General features: G+C 34.1%; 1 protein-coding gene across 2 annotated transcripts in view; it reads right to left on the reverse strand.

Annotated features, from left to right (window-relative positions):
- Positions 1-19,269: 19,269 nt before the first annotated feature.
- Positions 19,270-21,585, reverse strand: part of TDRD15 (tudor domain containing 15) — an 80,836-nt gene continuing 78,520 nt past the window's right edge. Inside the window, exon 6 of one of the 2 annotated variants that reach the window (XM_041755165.1) lies at positions 19,270-20,558. The gene's annotated coding sequence lies outside the window, so the exon portion shown is untranslated. The remainder of the gene's footprint in view (positions 20,559-21,585) is intronic. The other variant, XR_005987808.1, reaches the window with a different exon arrangement.

Consider the following 21,585-nt stretch of genomic DNA (forward strand, 5'->3'; position numbering starts at 1 on the left):
CTGAGATCAAGAGCCAGACGCTTAACTGACTGAACCACCCAGATGCCCCTGTTTTCCCTTTTAAACTGTTCCCTGACTGGTCCTTTTCCCACTAATACAAATCCCTTGACTCCTAAAATTTTTTATCACTGAGCATTACTCATTTTCACTTTCTTCAACATCCTGCTCTTCCAACCTGACTTCACCACAGAATTAGCCAAATACCCTGATCTTTGTATGGATCTTTGAATGAAATTTAAATGAATTATAATCTAGGATTCCTTTTTACTACAACTTGCTAAGCACACACCAAACCTTCTTGATTATTGCTAATATTTCTATAGAGTAAAAATTATTAGAAATATACAAAATAGAAGGGAAAAAATTAAAGCATTTGGTTTAAGCAATTTTTATGATTGCTTCTTGGATAGTCAGCTTATCATAAAAAGTTAGTGCTGGGTCTCCATCTGGTGGCCAAAATTTCTATTTTTAAATTCTAAAGGGCCTCATTATTTTTTGGTCTATCTTCCTGACAGTGAAATACAAAAGATAAAAGACATTATTAAGTATCCTAAAAAGAAAGGACAAACTCACTTAATAATTCAGAGATTATAAGTCTGATAATGCATAAATTAATGCATAATGCACAAAATAAAGTCCAGCATTCTTAAGAATTGAGCCAAATCTCATGCATGAAAAACAAAGTAGGTATGTTCTGAATTGAGCAGAGAATTGCAAAATGCTGTCACTATCAGAAATTGCATTTATTCACTCTTCAGCAAATATTCATTGGGCACGTTCTATATATCAACAATTCCTCTAAATATAGGAGCTATAGTAAACAAATTTCTTCCCTTCAAAGAGCTTACATTTTAGTGTGAAAAGATAAACACGAATAGGTATACACCATAACATCAATTTGTCATTAGTGTTCTGAAGTAAAATAGAGTAAGAAGACAGGGAGTTATAGAGGTGAGGATATGTTACTTTTTAGAAAAAGGTCAGGATTGGCCTCTATAAGGCAATATTAGAATAAGAGACTTGAATAAAGTGAAAAATGTATCTATTTCCTAAGTAAAAGTAACATAGGCTAAAGAATATTATGCACAAAGTGCCTGAGGTATAAACATGTTTCAAGATCATTAAGTGAAACAGTGTGGCTAGAGAATAGTGAGTGATGGGAAAAGTGGAAGAAGATAAGGTAGGAGAGGTAGCAATTAGCCAGATCTTACACAACCTTAAAGGCCACTCAAGGACTTTCCATTTTATTCTAAATGCAGAAGAAAGCCACTGGAGATTTTGGACCTAATCCTATCTAGTCCACCAGCTACGTGAAGAACAAACTGGGCATATAAGGGGGGAGGGCAAAAAAGGCAATAGGAAGACCAGTCAGAAGTCAGCAACATGTAATCCATGTTAGATATAGTAGTGGCTCTGATGGTAGCAGTGCAGAGGGTGAAAAGAGGGATGCAGTTTAGGGGTAGTGCCCACAGGGAGTTTGTGAGGTAGTGAAGAGCAATCAAGCATAACATCAAGGTTTTTTTGGTCATGATGAGTAGGTGAACAAAAGTCAATTACTAAGGTGAAGAACATTAGGGAACATGAGGTTGGGGAAGAAAAAGAATTTTAGACATGCTAAGTTTGAATTGGTTATTAGGCATCCAGTTGAAAATCTCAAAGATACAGTAGGACATGTAGGTCTGCAATTCAAGGGAAATTTAAGAAATGGAGATGTAAATCCCAAGCAAGTGTTTTGTGAGTGTTATTAATCAATGGGAGAATGTGAATAGCTCACTCAGTACAATCTACCAGAATGAGTTGAATACATGTCAAGTTGATGACAGAATAATTCCTAACATGTAGGCAAATTTTACAATTGACTAGTTTCAAAGCACCTCCTATGTGCTGACCATAATATCCAAGGCAACGTGATGTACGAAGAAAAGTTTCAGTCACTGCACAGAAAATTTCAGTTCTAGTAAGCTGACAAGATAAATTAATGAAAAACAAGAAACAAGCAATATGTGAAGAGGAGCAGGATAGTAAGGAAAGAGAATCAGTGACAATAAGCAGGAATTACATAAAGTGACAAAGGCCAGAACAACAATGGTGGTGACATGATCAGAGAAAGCTAAATTAGAGGGGAAAAAACAATGTCACTTTTTAAAAAGCTAATTACATTTAATAATTTCATTTCACACTTAGGAAAAGTATTCCAAATATTAAATCACATGAACATGCCAATTATGTAATACAGCCAAGTAAAAACATTGCAGATAAGTGTATTGCAAAAATCAAAGTTGGGCAATGTATTGATGAGAATGTGAAGATACAGCAATAATCACGTACTGGCCAAAGTGTACACTGGGGCAGCCATTCTGGAAAGCAATCTAACACTTCTCAAATATATGTATTCCTTCTCAGAAACTCCATACATTGATCTATACCAAAAATTATCCCCAAGATCCGTCATTGGAACATTAAGATTCATTAAAGCATTATTTATGGAAAGTGAAGAGAAAAAAAGGCATATGAGAAAAAAGAGATAGAGGGATAGAGATAGAAATAGGAAAAGAGATGGATACAGGTAGAGAAATGGAAAAGGTGAGAGATAGGTGTGACAGCAAAAAGAAGAATCTCAAAAACAAAATTAAATAACAAGCAGATTTTCTAGGATTTAGAAATCCTAGAAATAACAATGGATCCAAAACAATCCTCAAAAACAAAGCTAGAGCTTGCATACCAGTTACCAAGATCTATTATGAAGCTAGAGTAGCTCATTTTGGTATTGGCAAGAGAAATTGATCAATGGAAGAGAATACAGCCCAGTAAGAGATCTACCCACATACCATCTGCTTACTGCATCGTACCATAATGCAATAAAGGATGGACTTTTCAGTAAGTTTTATTGGTCAACTGTTTATATGCGTACAAAATATGCATCTTGACCCCTACACTGCACAGCATACTAAAAACTTTGTTGCAAATCTAAATGTATAGGCAGTATAATAAAGCTTTTAGGAAAAAACACTAGACTATCTTTGTGGTAATCACAAGTACAGTAGTCAAATATTTCTCAAATAGGAGATAAAACTGAACATCTTGGTTTTAACATCTGAAGAAAGAACTGATGAACAAAAGTAATAGAAATTACCCACAACAAAAATTAACAAGGCTGGAAACCACAAATGTTGGAGAGGATGTGGAGAAAGGGGAACCCTCCTGGAATGTGAACTGGTGCAGCCACTCTGGAAAACTGTGTGGAGGTTCCTCAAAGAGTTAAAAATAGACCTGCCCTAGGACCCAGCAATTGCACTGCTGGGGATTTACCCCAAAGACACAGATGCAGTGAAATGCTGGGACACCTGCACCCCGATGTTTCTAGCAGCAATGTCCACAATAGCCAAACTGTGGAAGGAGCCTCAGTGTCCATCGAAAGATGAATAGATAAAGAAGATGTGGTCTATGTATACAATGGAATATTACTCGGCCATGAGAAATGACAAATACCCACCATTTGCGTCAACGTGGATGGAACTGGAGGGTATTATGCTGAGTGAAATAAGTCAATCAGAGAAGTACAAACATTATATGGTCTCATTCATTTGGGGAATATAAAAAATAGTGAAAGGGAATAAAGGGGAAAGGAGAAAAAATGAGTGGGAAATATCAGAAAGGGAGACAGAACATGAGAGACTCCTAACTCTGGGAAACGAACTAGGGGTGGTGGAAGGGGAGGTGGGTGGGGGGTGGGGATGACTGGGTTACGGGCACTGAGGGGCACACTTGATGGGATGAGCACTGGGTGTTATTCTGTATGTTGGCAAATTGAACACCAATAAAAAATAAATTTATTAAAAAAAAGAAATTATCCACAACAGAACACAAAGTTAAAAAATGGACGGCAGTTTAAAGAATAGTCTAGAATGAAAATAATTTTTATCTAAATATCCCAAAGGAAAGAGAATGGAGCAGAGAAATACTGGGAGAGAGTATGGTGAGAATTTTCCAGATTTACAAATGACACCAATTCACAGATTCAAGAACACCAAGGAATAGAGAAGATAACTGCAAAGCAAATTAAGATGGATTAGCATCCAAAATCAGGACAAAAGTCAACAACCAGTTAGACTGGTGAAAAATAAAGGAATAGGGGTTTCACAAAAGCAGCAGCATAAATGTCCAGTAAGCTAAAGGTGTAACTCATTTGTTATCTAAGAAATGTCCATTAAAACACTGAGAACAGGGATCCCTGGGTGGCGCAGCGGTTTGGCGCCTGCCTTTGGCCCAGGGCGCGATCCTGGAGACCCGGGATCGAATCCCACGTCGGGCTCCGGGTGCATGGAGCCTGCTTCTCCCTCTGCCTGTGTCTCTGCCTCTCTTTCTCTCTGTATGACTATCATAAATAAATAAAATAAAATAAATTAAAAAAAAAAAAGACTAATTAAAACACTGAGAACACAGCCATGGTTCTGTATAGAATTAGGTCTTGTGGCCACCATATCAAAAGAACTGGGGTGGGGAACAGGACTTGCTGGTCAAGTGACTGGCCACTTAAAAATGGGGCTGAACAATTAAGTAAATATATTGAGGATTACAGGAGGCAGGTTTCTCATTACAAATGTGAAAATGGGGAAGGTAGAATTAGAGTTCAGTAAAAACTTGTGACTTTCATCATACAGAGAGAATGTATGTAGCAATAGATATAAATGCATATGCAGACATATACATAAGTAAATATAAATACAAATATAACTCAACTGAGAGGATATAGCAGACACTGTAAGTGAACACACCAAAATCCAGATCTGTTTATAATCACTATCCTAAAGATAATGATTATCTTTAATAATAAGCCCTAAAAGATTATAGGGCTCTTGAAAAAATGGCAGATTCCAAAGTTGAGGTATCCTAAAGTAAGGAAAGGTTCAAAGAATTATGGGGACATATTAAAATAGAGAAGTCATCTCAAAGGAGTTCGCACCGGCCATTTCTGTGACAATTTAGGGATCAAATCCATAATGGTAATAATATATAATATTAAAAAAACAGAAATCCTTGAGTCATTACTGATAAGAGTAAACGAATAATAAATCTATGTAGAAGGAATGACAGAATTAGAAAATCATTTGGCAACCATTATAGTAATATTTGATTAAATAAGAATTATCAAGGATGCCAAAATTAGTAGGTGAATGATTGGTAGATAAGGGTATTTATACAATTCACAAAATAGTTCTAATCACTCATTAATCAAGCATAAAAATTACAGATAAATCTGGGAGACAGTTTCCTAGAAAAATGACAGAAGTCGACATCTGGGACACCTGCATGGTTCAGTCGGTTAAGCCACTAACTCCTGGTTTCAGTTCAGGTTATGATCTCATAGGTCAGGAGATGGGCCTGCATAGGGCTCTGTGCTCCGTGGAGAGTCTGGTTGAAGAGTCTCTCCCCCTGCTCCTCACCCATGCATGCATGCTCTTATAAATCTCAAAAAAAAAGTCATCATCATCATCATAAGGGGACAAACTAATATTGTATACTTCCTGACCTAAGTACAAACAGTAACATTCCTATGGAATTCATGCCAAAACACATATCAGAATCTAATCATGAGAAAACATCAAACCCAAGTTGAGAGTCCTTCTACAAAAACTGGCCTGTGTTCTTTAAAAAATATCAAAGTCATGAATGGCAGGAAAACTGAGAAATTGTTCCAGATTGAAGCAGACTATGAAACATGACTACCAAGGGGGAACACATCACTTAGATTTAATCCAAGATTTAAAAAAAAAAAAAGAGCAATTATAAAGGACATTTCTAAAATTGGCAAAATGTGAATAGGGGTGGGGGGAGAGTCTATGAATTGAATTGTAGGATTACATGTCCATTTCCTGATTTCTTTTTAAGATTTTATTTATTCATGAGAGACAGAGAGAGAGGCAGAGACATAGGCAGAGGGAGAAGCAGGCTCCCTGTAGGGAGCCTGGGGTGGGACTCGATCCTAGGACCCCGGGATCATGACCTGAGTCAAAGGAGATGCTCAACCACTAAGGCACCCTGGTGCCCCCACTTCCTGATTTTATGCGTCCTCATGTACAGGAAATATACACTGCAGTGTTTAAGGAATAACTTTTGCAACTTATTCTTAAATGGTTAATTTTACATCTATGTTTATGCACACTCTATATGTTTTTTATACATACACATACATCCATATACATACATACATATACAAACTAAAACATAGGGCAAATATGATAAATTGGAAAATGTGGGTGAAGAGTTGAGGAAAAAATTTTGTAGAAGATCTTTAAATTTCAAAATATTAAAACTGAGATTCATTTTATTCCCAAATTAGTAAACATTAAGTACCAGACAATATTAAGTGTTGGTGAGGATATAAATAGCAACTTTCATAAACTGCTAGTATAATTCTGAAAATCTATAAAAGAATCTGCAGTAACTAATAGAATTGAACATAACCACACCCTATGGCTTGACAGCTATGGTCCTAGGAATACATCCTAGACACTCTTGCATATGTGCAGAGACACATAGAAAAATGTGTTATGGCAACATTTGTAGAATAAAACTGGAAACACCACAAATGTCCAAACAGAACAGAAAAACTGTAGTATGGCAATGAAAATGAATGAGTCATCAAATGCATTAAAGTGAATAAAGCTCAAAAACCTAATAATGACCAAGTCGGAAAAATTCACAAAGCAGGGTTCCATCTCATAAGGTGAACAGGACAATTTTTGTTATTGGTTTTTGTTTTTTTACAATTAATGATAAGCACAAAACTTAGAATTATGATTTTATAGGAAAAGGCTCCTAGGCAGCTTCTGTAATAAATTAGTGTTCTATTTCTTGCTCTTGGGACAGTGACCATTATATGCTATTTAAAGTATATATAAATGTTGTAAAACACTCTTATACTTAACAACTTTAAAAGGCTAGATGATATAAGATCACAGCTGAGTGTAATCTAATGAAGAATTTCAGGTATGTAAAGAGGATTCAAACTCAGGAAATCAATATAAATGATAGCATCAACAGATTAAAAAAGGGAAAATGCATGATTGAATCAATAGATGCTGAAAAGGTATTCAGCAGCCTTTTATATAAAAATACTAAATAAAATAGAAGTTGAACAAAAGATATAAAAACTATTAAAAACCAACAGCAAATATATTAGAACTAAATCCTTTTCAGTTTAGTAACGGTAATGTTCAATTTTATTCATTTTCCTAGAAATTTTAACACATGCTGTAAGAAAAAGAAATGTAAAGATTATAAATTTTGTGACATTTTAAAACTAGAAAATAAACTGGCAATGAAATAATTTTATAAACACAAATTTTTAATAAACTATCAGATTCTTTGTAATCTAGCAAAAAGCCCCTAAAAATAGAAAAAGACTGCATTTCAATAGTTGAAATAAATTTGACAAGGTATAGAATCTACGCAAATATCAAGTTGAAAGCTAATTTAAAGACATAATTCAAGACTCAATAAAGTGAAAAGTATAGCAGTCTAGCTTGCCTTAGACCAACTACCCTAAGAAAATCTAGAAAAGCTTCCATGTTCATGGAAGAACTCTCATAAAATTATTCAATTTTCACAATCATGATGTATATTCATGTAATTTTTATTAAATCATTAATATATTTTTAAATGGACAAAATTATCTCAACATTTGCATGAATGAGTAAATACTTGACAAAAAAGTATGAGGAAAAATAACATGGGGACAGGGGACTTGCCCTCCTGGAAATCAAAACACACTATAAAACCATGAAAAAAATATTTGTATAGCATTAAATAGATTAGTGGAACAGAAGAGAAAAATCAAACACAAGACTATATAAGACTTAATATTCTACGATGGTTGTAGTTGAATTCTACAGGAAAAGGATGGATTATTTAAAGAACTTTCCTAGCAAAATTTGCAATTGATGTGCAAGAAGAACTAAAACTGTATCCCTTAAACCACAGGTTAAAAAATATATATATATTTGGCAATAGCATTCCAAGTTGATTTCAACCAAGTGTCATGCCAAGGAAATCCAGAAAACCTGAACAAAATATAAGATACATTTGTTTGAAGTTATCAGAGAGCAACCAAAGCAGTAAAATTTGCAGAGTCAAAGGCCGGAAAAACAAAAAGGACAACCAAAGAAAGCCTGGCCCTTGGTTCAACTTTACCTAGAAGGGACAAACAAGAGCTGTGATTTAGAGTTTAAAAAGTTGAAGTAATGCCTTTGACAATCTCAAGGAGCTGGGAGACATACTGAAGCTCAGTGTCTTCCAAGAGAAGAGGGCAGGACCCCAGAAATCTACATTTAAGGATGAACCCTCAGAATAAGTGGTGGTCTAGCTCCAAAACATCTCAGCACCTGATTGAATTGATCTGCCACTAGCTTCAATGCCTACCAGAAGCAAAAGCAAATCACCTGAAAAATAATGTCTATAATCTCTATACATGATGTTCATACAATATTCTACATAATACTCTGTAGTAAACCAAAAGTCAACACGACAACTTTCACTGAAAACCAAAAGAAAAAACCAAATCAGAGGTGAATCGGAAAATGAAGTTATTAAATAGACTATAAACTAATACACTCAAAGCATTAGATGATAGAGAAATTTAGATAAGGCAACAATGAAACTCAAATGAAAAGAACTGAACTGAAAATGCAATACTGTATTTAAGAACTCACTACATGGATGTAATTTTAGGTTGGACATAGCTAAAGGATTAAACAGGAGATAGGTCAGTAGATAACAGACTTAAATATAGAAAGTGTAAAGATGAAAAATATCATAAGATATATGTAACAAAGTGAAACCTCTAACATGGGTGTAGTTGGAATCCCTGATGGGAAGAAAAGAGATGAGAAAAATAAATACTTACAGATATGGTGAGTGAGAATTTATTAAAACTGATCCCCAGAAAATCTGGCTAAGAATTCAAAAAGTGGTACAAATCCTGAACTGGGTAATTACAAGCCACAAACAAAAATATTCCAAGTACATTACACAAAAAATTCTAAAAGAAAAAGGAAAAATTCTTAAAAGCAGCCAAAAAAAAAAAAAAAAAAAAAGGCACATTACCTTGAAAGGAAAACCAATAATACAGCTGACTTCAACAGAAAAGTCTCAAGATAATCAAAATAATGAAAAGACATCTTTAGAAGTCTGAAAGAAGTTAGATATTCTAAAATTCTATTAAAGTTTTATTTTATAGCTAGAAAATAACTATTCTAATATTTTATGCCTATGAAAATTCCCTTCAAAATTAAAGTCAAAATACACTTATAAAAAATAAAAGAATTCATCATAAGGCATGTGTTAGAAGAAATACTGAACAAGTTCTTTTAAAAAGGAAAATGATCCCAGAAGGAACCAGGAAAATACAGGATGCACACCAGGTGAAATGGTAGAAATATAGGTAAATATTGAGTAATTGCTTTACACTATCAAAATACTTCATGAGATTAAGATGTATGAAAGCAATAGCACAAAAAGCAAGAGTAAATGGAATTAGAGTGTTCTAACACTAGATCATTGTATATGAAGTAAAGAAAATAATTTAGATTCTACTAAATCAAGCATTCATGGGACAATCCCCGGGTAACCATTTCAGAAATTGTGAAATAAAGTATAACTAAAGCTAATAGAAAAATGTAATAAAAAAATCGAAGATTCAAAAGAAAATGAGAAAAAGGACAAAGTAAAAAAATGGTAAGACAGTGCATATATACACCAAATATATCCCTAATTACATAAAACCCCATGAAATAAGGACTTTCTTTAAAATAAAAATATTCTCAGACTGAAAGAAAATAACTACAAATAGCACGTGATACAAACGCATCAAACAGAAGGCCAAAGGAAGTTTGAAACTAAAAGAAGAATTACATGGAAAATTATCCAAACACTAAACAAAAGCCTAAAAAGCTGGCTGTAGCTATGTTATCAAAGCTGGCATTAAAGCTAGAAACACTACTAGCCGTAAGAAGGAGTCTTTTATAATGAAAAAAGGTTAAAACTACCAGGTACATAGGTCATTAGGCACATTCACATCTTCAAAATAAATATATGTATGTATACATATGTATTTATATATATATTTAATAGTAATTTTGTGCTGTCATATTAGATCTTATTTTGTGAGTCCCTTACTTTTTTAAGATATACTTTGGTTTTACTAGTTTTATATTTTAGCCTTTATACTAGCTCCTAACATGATCATTCTACTATCTTTACTGTATGTTTGCTTTTATCCATGAGTATTTTTTTCTTTTCATAATTTTCTTCTAATTATGGCCTTTTCCTTTCCACTTAAAGAAGTCTCTTTAACATTTCTTGTGAGGCCCATTTGGTGGTGATGAACTCCTTTAACTTACGTTTGTCTGGAAAACTCTCCTTGAATTCTGAGTAACTTTGCCACGTATATTCTCTGTTGTAGGTTTTTTCCTTCCTGTTCTTTGGATTCATCATGCCATTCCCTTCTGGCCTTTCTGCTGGGGGTGGGGGAGGGGCAGAAATCAGGGCTAAGTTTATGGGGTTTCCCTTGTATATTACTGTCTTCCTTTATCTTGCTGCTTTAAAAATTATCTTTAATCTTTAGTATTTTAATTACAATATGTCATGGTGTGGACCTTGTTGGGTTCATCTTATTTGGAACTCTGGTGCTCCTGAACCTAGATGTCCGTTTCCCTCCCCAGGTTAGGAATTTTTTTTTAGATATTCTTTCTTCAAATAAGTTTACCGCCCCTTTCTCTTATCCTTCAGGGACCCATATAATGCCAATGTTGCTTGATGTTGTCCAAGAGATCCCTTAACTCATTTTCATTTTTTTTAAAGACTTTATTTGTGAGAACATGAAGGGGGGTGCGAGAAGGAGAAGGTGGCTCCCTGCTCAGGGGGGGATCATGCCCTGAGCCAAAGGCAGACACTTAATTGACTGAGCCACCCAGGTGCCCCTTTTACATTCTCTTTTTCTTTGTGCTGTATGCGCTGGGTGCTTTCCATTACACCTGGTCTTCCAGATTAAAAGATGCAGAAGAATGGATCAGCAATTTACTAGTGATTTCCTCTAATGTATATTCTATTTCAATTATTGTATTCTTCAAATCTGATTGGTTTTTATATTTTCCATCTGTTAAAGTGCTGAGTTCATTCTCCTTCTCCAGTCCAGTGAGCTTCGTTTATGATCATTACTTAATTCACAGGTGAATTCACAGGTGAATTTTATCAAGCATTAAAGAGTTAATACCTGTTCTCACACTATTTTAAAAATGAATAAATAAAATAAGTAATGTAATGTATTTGGAATAAGTAATGTATTTGGAAAGCCTCCAAATACATTCAACAAGGCCAGCATTACCCTGATACCAAAACCAAAGGCACTACAAAAAGAAAACAGGCCAATATCCTTGATGAACACAGATGCATCCTCAACAAAATATTAGCAAGCCATATTCAACAATACATTGAAAGGATCATTCACCACAATCAAGTGGGATATACTGCTGAGACACAAGAATGGTTCAATATTCATAAATCAAAATTATACATAACATCCACAAAATGAACACTAAATATAACCATTGCAATAGATGCAGAAAAAGCATCTGACAAAATTCAACATTCATTCATGGTAATGATTCTCAACAAAGCTGGTGTAGAGGGAACACACTTAAAGACAATATGACAAACCTACAGTTAACATCATAGTCGATGATGAAAAACTGATAGCTCTTCAAAAATCAAAAACAATATCCACTCTCACCATTTTTATTCAACATAGTACTAGAAATCCTAGCTACAACAATCAAACCAAAAAATAAAAAAGGCATCCAAATTAGTAAGAAAGTAGTATAACTATCACTATTTGCCGGTGACATGATACCATATACAAAAAAACCTAAAGACTCTACCAAAAAAAATTATTAAAAGAATTCAGTGAAGTTTCAGGATATAAGATATGCAAAAATCAGCTGTACTTCTTTACACTAACAATGAAATAGCACAAAGAAAAATTTCCTATTTAAAATCTCCAAACAATGCATTTGCACCAAAAATAAAATACCTCAGAATAACAAAGAGGTACAAGATCTGTACTCTAAAAACTATAAAATGATGAATTAAATTGAAGACACAAATAGAAAGATATCATGATCACAGATTGGAAGGATACTGTTAAAGTCTCCATACTACCCAAAGCAATCTACAGATTAAGTGCAATCCCTATCAGAATACCAACAATGTTTTTCACAGAACTAGAATAATCAAAATTTGTATGAACCACAAAAGAACCCAAATAGCCAAAGCTATCTTCAAAAATAACAAAGCTGGAGGTATCGCAACATATACCATAAAGCTAAAAAGTAACCAAAACGTATGGTATCAGAACAAAAACAAAAACAGGTACATAGGTCAATAAAGACAGAATAGAGAGCCCAGAAATAAACCCATGACTATATTATTATTTAATCTACCATGAAGGAGGCAAGAATATACAATGGGGAAAAAGACAGTCCCTTCAAATCAATAGTGATTGGAAAACTTGGGAGCTACATTAAACATACACACACACACCCCACTATCTTACAACAGAAAAATAAACTCAAAGACCTAAATGTGAGACCTAAAACCATAAATCTCCTCAAGGAAAATATAAGCAGTAATCTCTTTGATATCAGCCTTAGGAATGTTTTTCTGAATATGTCTCCTCAAGCAAGAGAAACAAAAGCAAAATTAAAAGTATTAAGACTACACCAAAATAAAAAGCTCTTGCACAACAAAGGAAACCATCAATAAAATGAAAAGGCAAACTACTGAATGAAAGAAATTTGCAAATGATATATCCAGTAGGGGGTTAATATTAAAAATGTATAAAAAATTTATACAACTCAGAACCAAAAATATCCAAATAATACAATTTTAAAAAGGGTAGATCTGAAAAGATATTTCTCCAAAGACATATGGTCACAGACATACGAAAGATGTTCACCATCACTAATTATGTAAATGCAAACCCAAACCACAATGAGATATCAGCTTATACCAATCAAAATGTCTATTATCCAAAAAAGGGGGGGGGGGATAGCAAGTGTTGGTGCAGATGTGGAGAAAAAGGAACCTTTGTGCAGCATTGGTGGGAAATGTAAATTGGTGCAGCCACTATGGAAAATAGCATGGAGGTTCCAAAAAAAAAAAAAAAAAAAAGAAACAAAGAAAAGAAAAGAAAGAAAAGAAAGAAAGAAATATGATCTTGTAATTCCACTGTTGAGTTTTCTACCAAAGAAAATACTAGTTCAAAAAGTTATGCACCCCTGTTTATCACAAAATTATTTACAATAGCCAAGATATGGGAGTGACCCAAATGTCTGTCCATAGATGAAGAAAATGCAGGTGTGTATCTCAATGATACCCACCATGGGGGGCGGGGAGAGACAGAGCAAGCTTGCCATTTGACAAACCATGGATGAAACTAAAGAGTATTATGCCAAATGAAGTCGGTCAATGGAAGACCTATGCCATTCAATTTCACTTATATGTGGAATCTAAAAAAACAAAGAAAAAAGTAGAAATAGACCCATAAATACAGAAAAAATACTGGTAGTTGCCAGAGGAGAGGGGGCTTGGGGGATGGGGAAATTGGTGAAGGAGAATGGGAGGTACAAAATCCAGTTATGGAATTAGTCAAGGTTGAAAGGTACAGCATAGGGAATATCATCAATGGTATGATAACACTATTGTATGGTAACATGTGGTAGCTACACTGGTATTCACCACAATATATAGAGTTGTCAAATCACCATGTCCTACACCTACAACTAATGTAATATTATGGATCAACTATATTCCAATAAGAAAAATATAGTAACGTAAGGAAAATAGACAAATCCCCTATCAAAATGAGAGACTATAATATATCCCTCTAATATAAACATCTGAACAAAGTAGTTAAGGATGTAAAACACCGAAATAGCACAATTAAAGAGGACCTAAATAACAATCACATAGTAGTATTTTTTAAGTGTAAGATTAAAAAAATGATTATACATGGCTCATAAAACAAGTGATACACTTGGATAACTATAAATCATTCAAAATTATGTTCTCCGACCACTATAGAATTTTTTTAAAAAATAAATTTGAAAATGCCCAAATGTTTAGAATATATTTCTAATCCATGGTTCAAAGAGATGGAAATGAAGATTGGAAAACATTTCAAACAATGATACTGAAAATATATTTCAAGAAGTTACAAAAAGGATAGCAAGTTCAACCCAAAGAAATCAAAGAACAGAATACAAGGAAATAAAAATAAATGTACTCTCCCGAAATCTAAAATTTGGTGTCTAGTACAACATTCTCAACTAAAAGAAAGCAGAGCACTTTGAAGAAATGGCTGATTCTAGGACTGGAGTAGGGAATATAGAAGATGTGCCTAGAATACCTCGTAGCGCCAAAAAGGAAAAAAGTGCTTAAGAACAAAAAACAATGGTATTATGTCAAAAGAACTTAGGAGGCAACTGAAAGAATGTTCAATGGCCAAAGCTGGAGCAAATACAGTAATAAAATACACAGTATCAGGATATAACCAAAAGTATGAAGTATATATCCATGGGTCCATATTAATAAAAAGAAATTATTAAATATTTAAATGGGGGAGAATAGACAAAATATCTTGTACAGAAGAATCTCAATTTACATAGATACTCCCTCCTCAAAGAGGTGGGGCATAACTTACCACCCATTAAATATAGGATGCACAAACTGACTTTCTCATAAAGAGTACAGAGAGGGGAAGAATTCTTTTACCCAGAAGAAATCTGATCAGTATTACCTCAAATAAGTAAGGTTCATATCATTAGTGATACATCATGTTAACAATATGTACCGTGATATGCAATGAAAATATAAAAATTTACCTCAGTAGTCTTCCTCCCACTCACAACCCCTATCAGAAAATAGCCAAAATAAGAAAATATTTTAAAAGTTATCACTACAGATTTTATAATCATTTAAAAATGAAGAGATTATGAATTCATGCTAATAAGTTTGAAAGTTTACAAAAATAGACAAAAATGTTCATCAAATCAGATACAATAAAAATAGAAGAAAATCTGATCGTCTATTTTTAAAAATGAGAACTCGGTCTTAAATTTTTCTTAGAAATTATCAGGTCCATATAGCTTCACCAGTGAATTTTTCAAAATACGGGAAGAACGTATAAAATGTATAGAAGGTCTTCCAGACAATACAAATAAATACTTTTCATTCTATTTCTGATACCAATTTAACCTTAACACACCAAAACCTCTAAAGTTATAAGAAAAGATATAAACACATATTTCTATTGATTATAAAAGCAGAAATCTGAAACAGGAAATTAAATCCACAGAAAAATGAGAGAGCTCATCATAATCAAGTAGAATTTAATCCAAGAATAACGTTTATCTAATATTTTTAAATGAAGCAATAAAAGGAAGAAAAAGAAAACATACAAGATCAATAGAAGCAACTAGATAAAACTCAGCACCACTCACACTAAAAATTTTAAACAAGAACTAAAAAGAAACTTCCTTGCTCTATTAAAGACTATAAAAACTACTTTTGCACACATACTTAATGTTGAGATATTAAAGACCTTTTTCCAAAATTGAGAATGACACAAGGATGCTCACAACTACTTCTATTCCACATTGTACATAAATCAAACATATTAAAGAAAAAAATTTAATGATGTAAGGATTTAAAAATAAAAATACCTTCAGAAACAACTTCACTAGAAATAAGTTTTGTCGGGATCCCTGGGTGGCCCAGGTGTTTCGGCCCAGGGTGTGATCCTGGAGTCCTGGGATTGAGTCCCACGTCGGGCTCCCTGCATGGAGCCTGCTTCTCCCTCTGCCTCTATGTCTCTGCCTCTTTCTCTGTCTCTCTTTCTCTCTCTTTCTGTGTCTCTTGTGAATAAATGAATAAAATCTTTAAAAAAAAAGTTTCGCAAGATTACTAGATAAAAGAACAGTATACAAAAGTAAAATGAATATAAAATTTTTAAATTATACATCTAAAACATCAAATACCCAGAAATATATTTACAATATTCTTATGAAAATTATAAAGTATTTTTAGAATTTTAAAGGGCCTAATTCAACGTAAGAACACACCATATTTGTAGCCTTGAAGATTCAGTATTATGAAGTTGTAAATCTTCTCTAAATGAACTGCACATTGAATGAAATTACAATGAAAACCAAGTGTATTTTTGTACAAAATTAAAAAGTATGCATTAAAATGTATATAGAAATGCAAAAGAAAGACAAACTAAGGAATTTTTAATTTTTTAATTTTTATTTATTTTTTTAATAAATTTATTTTTTATTGGTGTTCAATTTGCCAACACATAGAATAAGGAATTTTTTAAAAGCCAGTGAATAGGCAACCCAGGTGGCTCAGCGGTTTAGCCCCGCCTTCAGCCCAGGGCATGATCCTGGAGACCCAGGATTGAGTCCCACGTCAGGCTCCCTGCATGGAGCCTGCTTCTTCCTCTGCCTGTGTCTCTGCCTCTCTCTGTGTCTCTCATGAATAAATAAATAGAATCTTTTAAAAAATTAAAAATAAAAGCTAGTGAATACTAGCAGATATCATGACTTAGCATAAAGCTATAGTAATTAAGACAGCAGGGTATTGACTTTATAGTATTGTCAGTGAAAGAAACACAAAGCCCAGATACCTACCTGTACTAAACACTTGATACAGGTCCATGAAGATTTATCAGTTCAGCAAAGCATGTATAGCATATTTTAACAAATACTATGGGGCCATATGAATATATGTAAAAGAATGAATACTGACCCATTTCTTATAACTTACATAAAAAATTTTAAGTGAATTGTAAACTCAGCTTAATAAAATTCTAGGAAACATTTTCCATGAATTTGGGGTATGTTAAAAATTTCTTCAATAAGACAAAAAGCACTAAACAAAGGAAAAAATGTAGAATTAAGAGTTTCTGTTTATGGGCATCCCAGGTGGCTCAGCGGTTTAGCACCACCTTCAGCCCAGGGCATGATCCTGGAGACCCTAGGATCAAGTTCCACATCGGGCTCCCTGCACGGAGCCTGCTTCTTCCTCTGCCTGTGTCTCTGCCTCTCTCTCTCTCTCTCTCTCTGTCTCTCTCATGAATAAATAAAATCTTCAAAAAAAAAAAAAACACCCTAAGTGGAAAACAAAGTGCCTGACTCAAAATATATAAGGAATTCTTACAAATCAATGAGAATATCTACCTAATAGGAAATTAGCCAAAAGGAGTTCTTAGTGACCAGTGAACATAGGGAAGTTGTTCAAATTTAGTAATCAGAATTGCAAACTAAAACTACAGTAAGATACCAATGTCTACCCATAAAAATAACTAGGATAAGAAACACGATAAGTGCTGGTGAAGATGCAGAACAGAATTCTTACTCACTGGTGGAGTGTAAACTGGTAGGACAACTTCGAAAAACTTGTGTGCTGTAATTACTGACCTGCTGAAGTTGGAAATCTACATGCCCTATGAGCCATCAATTTCTGAAATATATATCCAAATGAAATGTTTGCACCACAGCATCAAAAGTAATGTACAGGAATGTTCACAGCCATGTCTATATAGCGTTAATTGAAAAAAATCCAAATATCCATCAACAGGGGGATAATCAGATTTATGCAAGGGAATACCAACCATATAGCCAGGAGAATTATCTGCTGCACACCACAATGTGAGTAAAAGTCACCAACAAAATGTTAAACAGAAGATATTGGATATAAAAATACATATGAGTTTATATTAAGGTCAATGAGCAAAAACCATAATGTTTAGAGATCCAGTTTAGGAGGCAAAGAACACAAAAAATCAGGAAGGCAATTATCATAAATATCATGACAGCTGTAACTAGGATAATGCAATTTTAGTAATTAAGAAGAGACAAGAATTATTCTGAGTGGCTGCTGATTACATCAGTCTGTTTACTTTGATAATCCTTTAATACTGTACTTCACCATGTATATGTTATCTTTCAATTTTGAGAAGTTTAGTTATTAAATTCCAGGTGGATTAAAATTTAAACTTAAAACTCAGACAATAAAAACTTTGCAAAATAAAAAAAAAAATTTTAATGGAGAGAAGGATCCTGGAAGATAAAGGCCATGTGTGAGGAGTGGGACCTTCTTCATTACATACAGGGAACTCTGTCTAAAAAGACAGACCTGTTTAATTGTATGAAGAGTTAAAACTTTGTTTTCTTTTGCATAAAGTACTTGTAAAATTGGGAGGATAAAAAAGGAGTTAACATCTTACAATATACAAAGCATTAAAATTAGAAAAACTCATAGAATTCAGTGTCAGCACATAAAATTGTTCAAATTCTCTAATCAAGATATTAAAAATCATTTTAACCCCTCATACAGGCAAAAATGTTTAAAATGCTATAAAATGTACTAATGGTAATGTAGGGAGAAGGTATTCTCATACATTGTTGACATTTCAGCTGTTTTTAAGAGCAACGTGGTAACATCTATTCAAACTCTAAATATGTTCTTTCATCCAGCAATCTTACTCCTAAAAAGCTATCTCAGAAACAAAATTACCCCTATATAAGGACATACAAGCACAGATATGTATTGCAGTAATATTTAAGATGGCAAAAAAGGCAGATGTCTATCAAAAGAAATTGCTGAAAACAAAATTAAAATGCATCTGTGCTTTTTAAAATCACGCATACATTTAAAAGAATAGAACTACATCACTTCTTAGATTTCTGATATGCTAAGTGAGAAAAGCAAAATGCAGAAAAATTATGGGGTTTTTCTAAACTGTAACAAAAGCATGTACATTGTACTTATGTTCACGCAATTATATTCATTCACTGAATTATGTGCACACGGAAAAAATCTATACTATTACGACATACCTTAGGGTAGTCTTTAGCAATTCTATGAATGGAAAAAGGGGAGCCCAAGCAAATGAAAAAAATTTTAAAAGTGCAGGAAAACTATACTTAGGAATGAATAACATAGTCCTGTTTAGTCACTTATTTTAAAGTATGTATGAGGTATATGAAGAATACCATGAATTTTTTCAAAAAAAAAATCCTGCCTTCTCTTTAGGCACCTGAAATATATCTTTCCATTTAAAAAAAAAAAGCCTTAAAAATTAAAAGACAGACCCAGAAAGAGTTCTATAAAGCTTGTAGGAATTTAAACCATAGAAATGACGGCCACTAGATGGCAGTAAAACCCTCTGAAAATAGAAACATTTCCTTAACTGCTAGAAAAACTTGGTTTTATCTATTATCGTCATAAAGATATTCGAATTATATATGTAGACTATGAATTAGTTTCTTTCAGACTTTACCTCTTATTAGTGAAGTTAACACTAATATCTAATTACTTATTTCCTAAGTCATCTAGAAGTCCTTTTCATATTTTTTTAAATTCATGAATGATGCCTCTGAAATGCTGACAAATATTCAATCAATATGTAGTTATTTCCCATCTACTATGTGTAAAAATATGGAGGCAAACTGAAGGAATCATTTATTGAGTTTTTAATCAAGTAGAACAAAATGAAAAGTAAATGGAATGTTTACAAAGAGACTAGTACAAACTAATGTACAGTGGGCACATAAATGCTCTAGAACTCATATAGCCATAGGACTTAGTATCCCAAAACCAAATAAATGAATAGCAAGCCATTAGGCAGATAAAACGTGTCACACTTTTTCACTGAAATTCACACTTATTACCAGGTCTTTTTACTCTCACCATATGCCAAAAGGTCTAAAGATACTTTATAAGCAGATTATAAGTTATCCAGTTGTTCTACTTAACTACCTCAAGGCTAGTATAAAACATAACTACTATATTAGGTTCATGGATCCTGTAGCTTAGGAATTTGGATGTGATGAACATGATGGAGTTTGCTTGTTTCTGTACAATCAATACCCATGGCTTCAGCAAGGAAAACTCAAATGGTTGGGGTATGTAACTGTTGACAGTCCTTACACATGGACTCCCCACGTGGCTTGGGCTTCCTCACAACCTAGATGTGGTATTTGGATTTCTTCTATGATGGTCCAAGGCACCAGGTAACAAGTGTTCCAGAAAATAAGGTGAAAGCTACATCATTGTTTGTGAAGTAACTTGTAAGATGACATGGCATCACTTCAACTCCATGACTTTTGGTCAAAGGACTCAAGCTTACCCACTTCCAAGGAAAGGGTAATTATATACTCCCCTTCTTGAGGGGGAATAGCAAAGTCACAGTGGATGAAAGCTTAAATATTACCGTGACAATCTTTGGATAATAAAATGCAACACAGTACACCCTATAGCCCCAATTCACATCATTCTCATATGCAGAAGACACTACACCTTTCCCAAGACCTCCAAAGTCTCAATCCATTATGGCATCAGAACAGCCTCAGACCTCATCATCTAAATCAGGTCCAAGGGTAGATTAGGCTCCCCAGAAGCAGTTCCTCAGGTACAGTTCTTCTTGATCTCAAGACCTATGAAACAAAGTAGCATGTTAGCCCAAACACATCCAACATACCACTGTGGGGCAAGCACAGAGTAACTCGTTATAGGCACTCTCATTCAAAAACAGAACTAGGAGGCATTCAGTAATTACTTGGAAACCTCCTAAGACTAAATACTCCATTAATTAGGCACATTTTCATTTTCTCCATGTTGTGGCAGTAGCAATTTTGTTATATATAATGAGAATATCTAGCAAAGATCTCCATTTTCCTTTCCTCCAGCTTTCAACATTTTCCTTAACTACCATAAGGCCCTCACTGACCATCTCCTTGAGGACTGTCAAGTACCTTCCAGTTTCTGCCCACTACTCAGTCCAAAAGTTATAGCAGCATTTCACATCTGGTGCCATAGTTTGTTCCAGTTATTTCTATTTAACAACTTATTCTAAAACCCAGTGATAAAAATAATGGTATTATGTCACAGATTCTAGGAGGCAGAAATTGGGACAAAACACAGCAGGGTTGGCTTATCTTTGTTCCACAATGTCTGGGCCGTATCTAGGGATACACAAATGGTAATATACTGGAACAGTCAAGAAAAGAACCTAAACAGAACATTTTCACGTGGCTTGAGTTTCTTCAGCACATGGCAACCTCAAGGTCACTGGACTACTTAACATGGCAACCTGGCATTAAGCAAGACTATTCTAGTGAACAAATAGAGATGCACCACCTTGCACAACCTAACCACACAAGTCAAGCAGTACACTTCTCTGTCCTCCTTGAGGAGGGAACAGGACAGGAGATAGTGTTGTGGCCATTTCTGGAAACTAAAATCCTCTATGCCAGTTTATCAAGAAATGCATGATGATCAGAGTGCAACCGGCAATATACATAACAACAGGAAGGAGAAACAGTGCTTGCAACACATGTGTTTTTGCTGCCTCTTAATAGTGCCTAAACACTATTAAGATAACATGGGGAAAAAATAAGATAACATGGAGAAAAAATAAAACATGAGAAAAAAGCCACTTTGGGTTCCTCATGCACTGAACAA

Source organism: Vulpes lagopus, chromosome 5 (genome assembly GCF_018345385.1).
Source record: "Vulpes lagopus strain Blue_001 chromosome 5, ASM1834538v1, whole genome shotgun sequence".
Lineage (NCBI taxonomy): Eukaryota > Metazoa > Chordata > Mammalia > Carnivora > Canidae > Vulpes > Vulpes lagopus.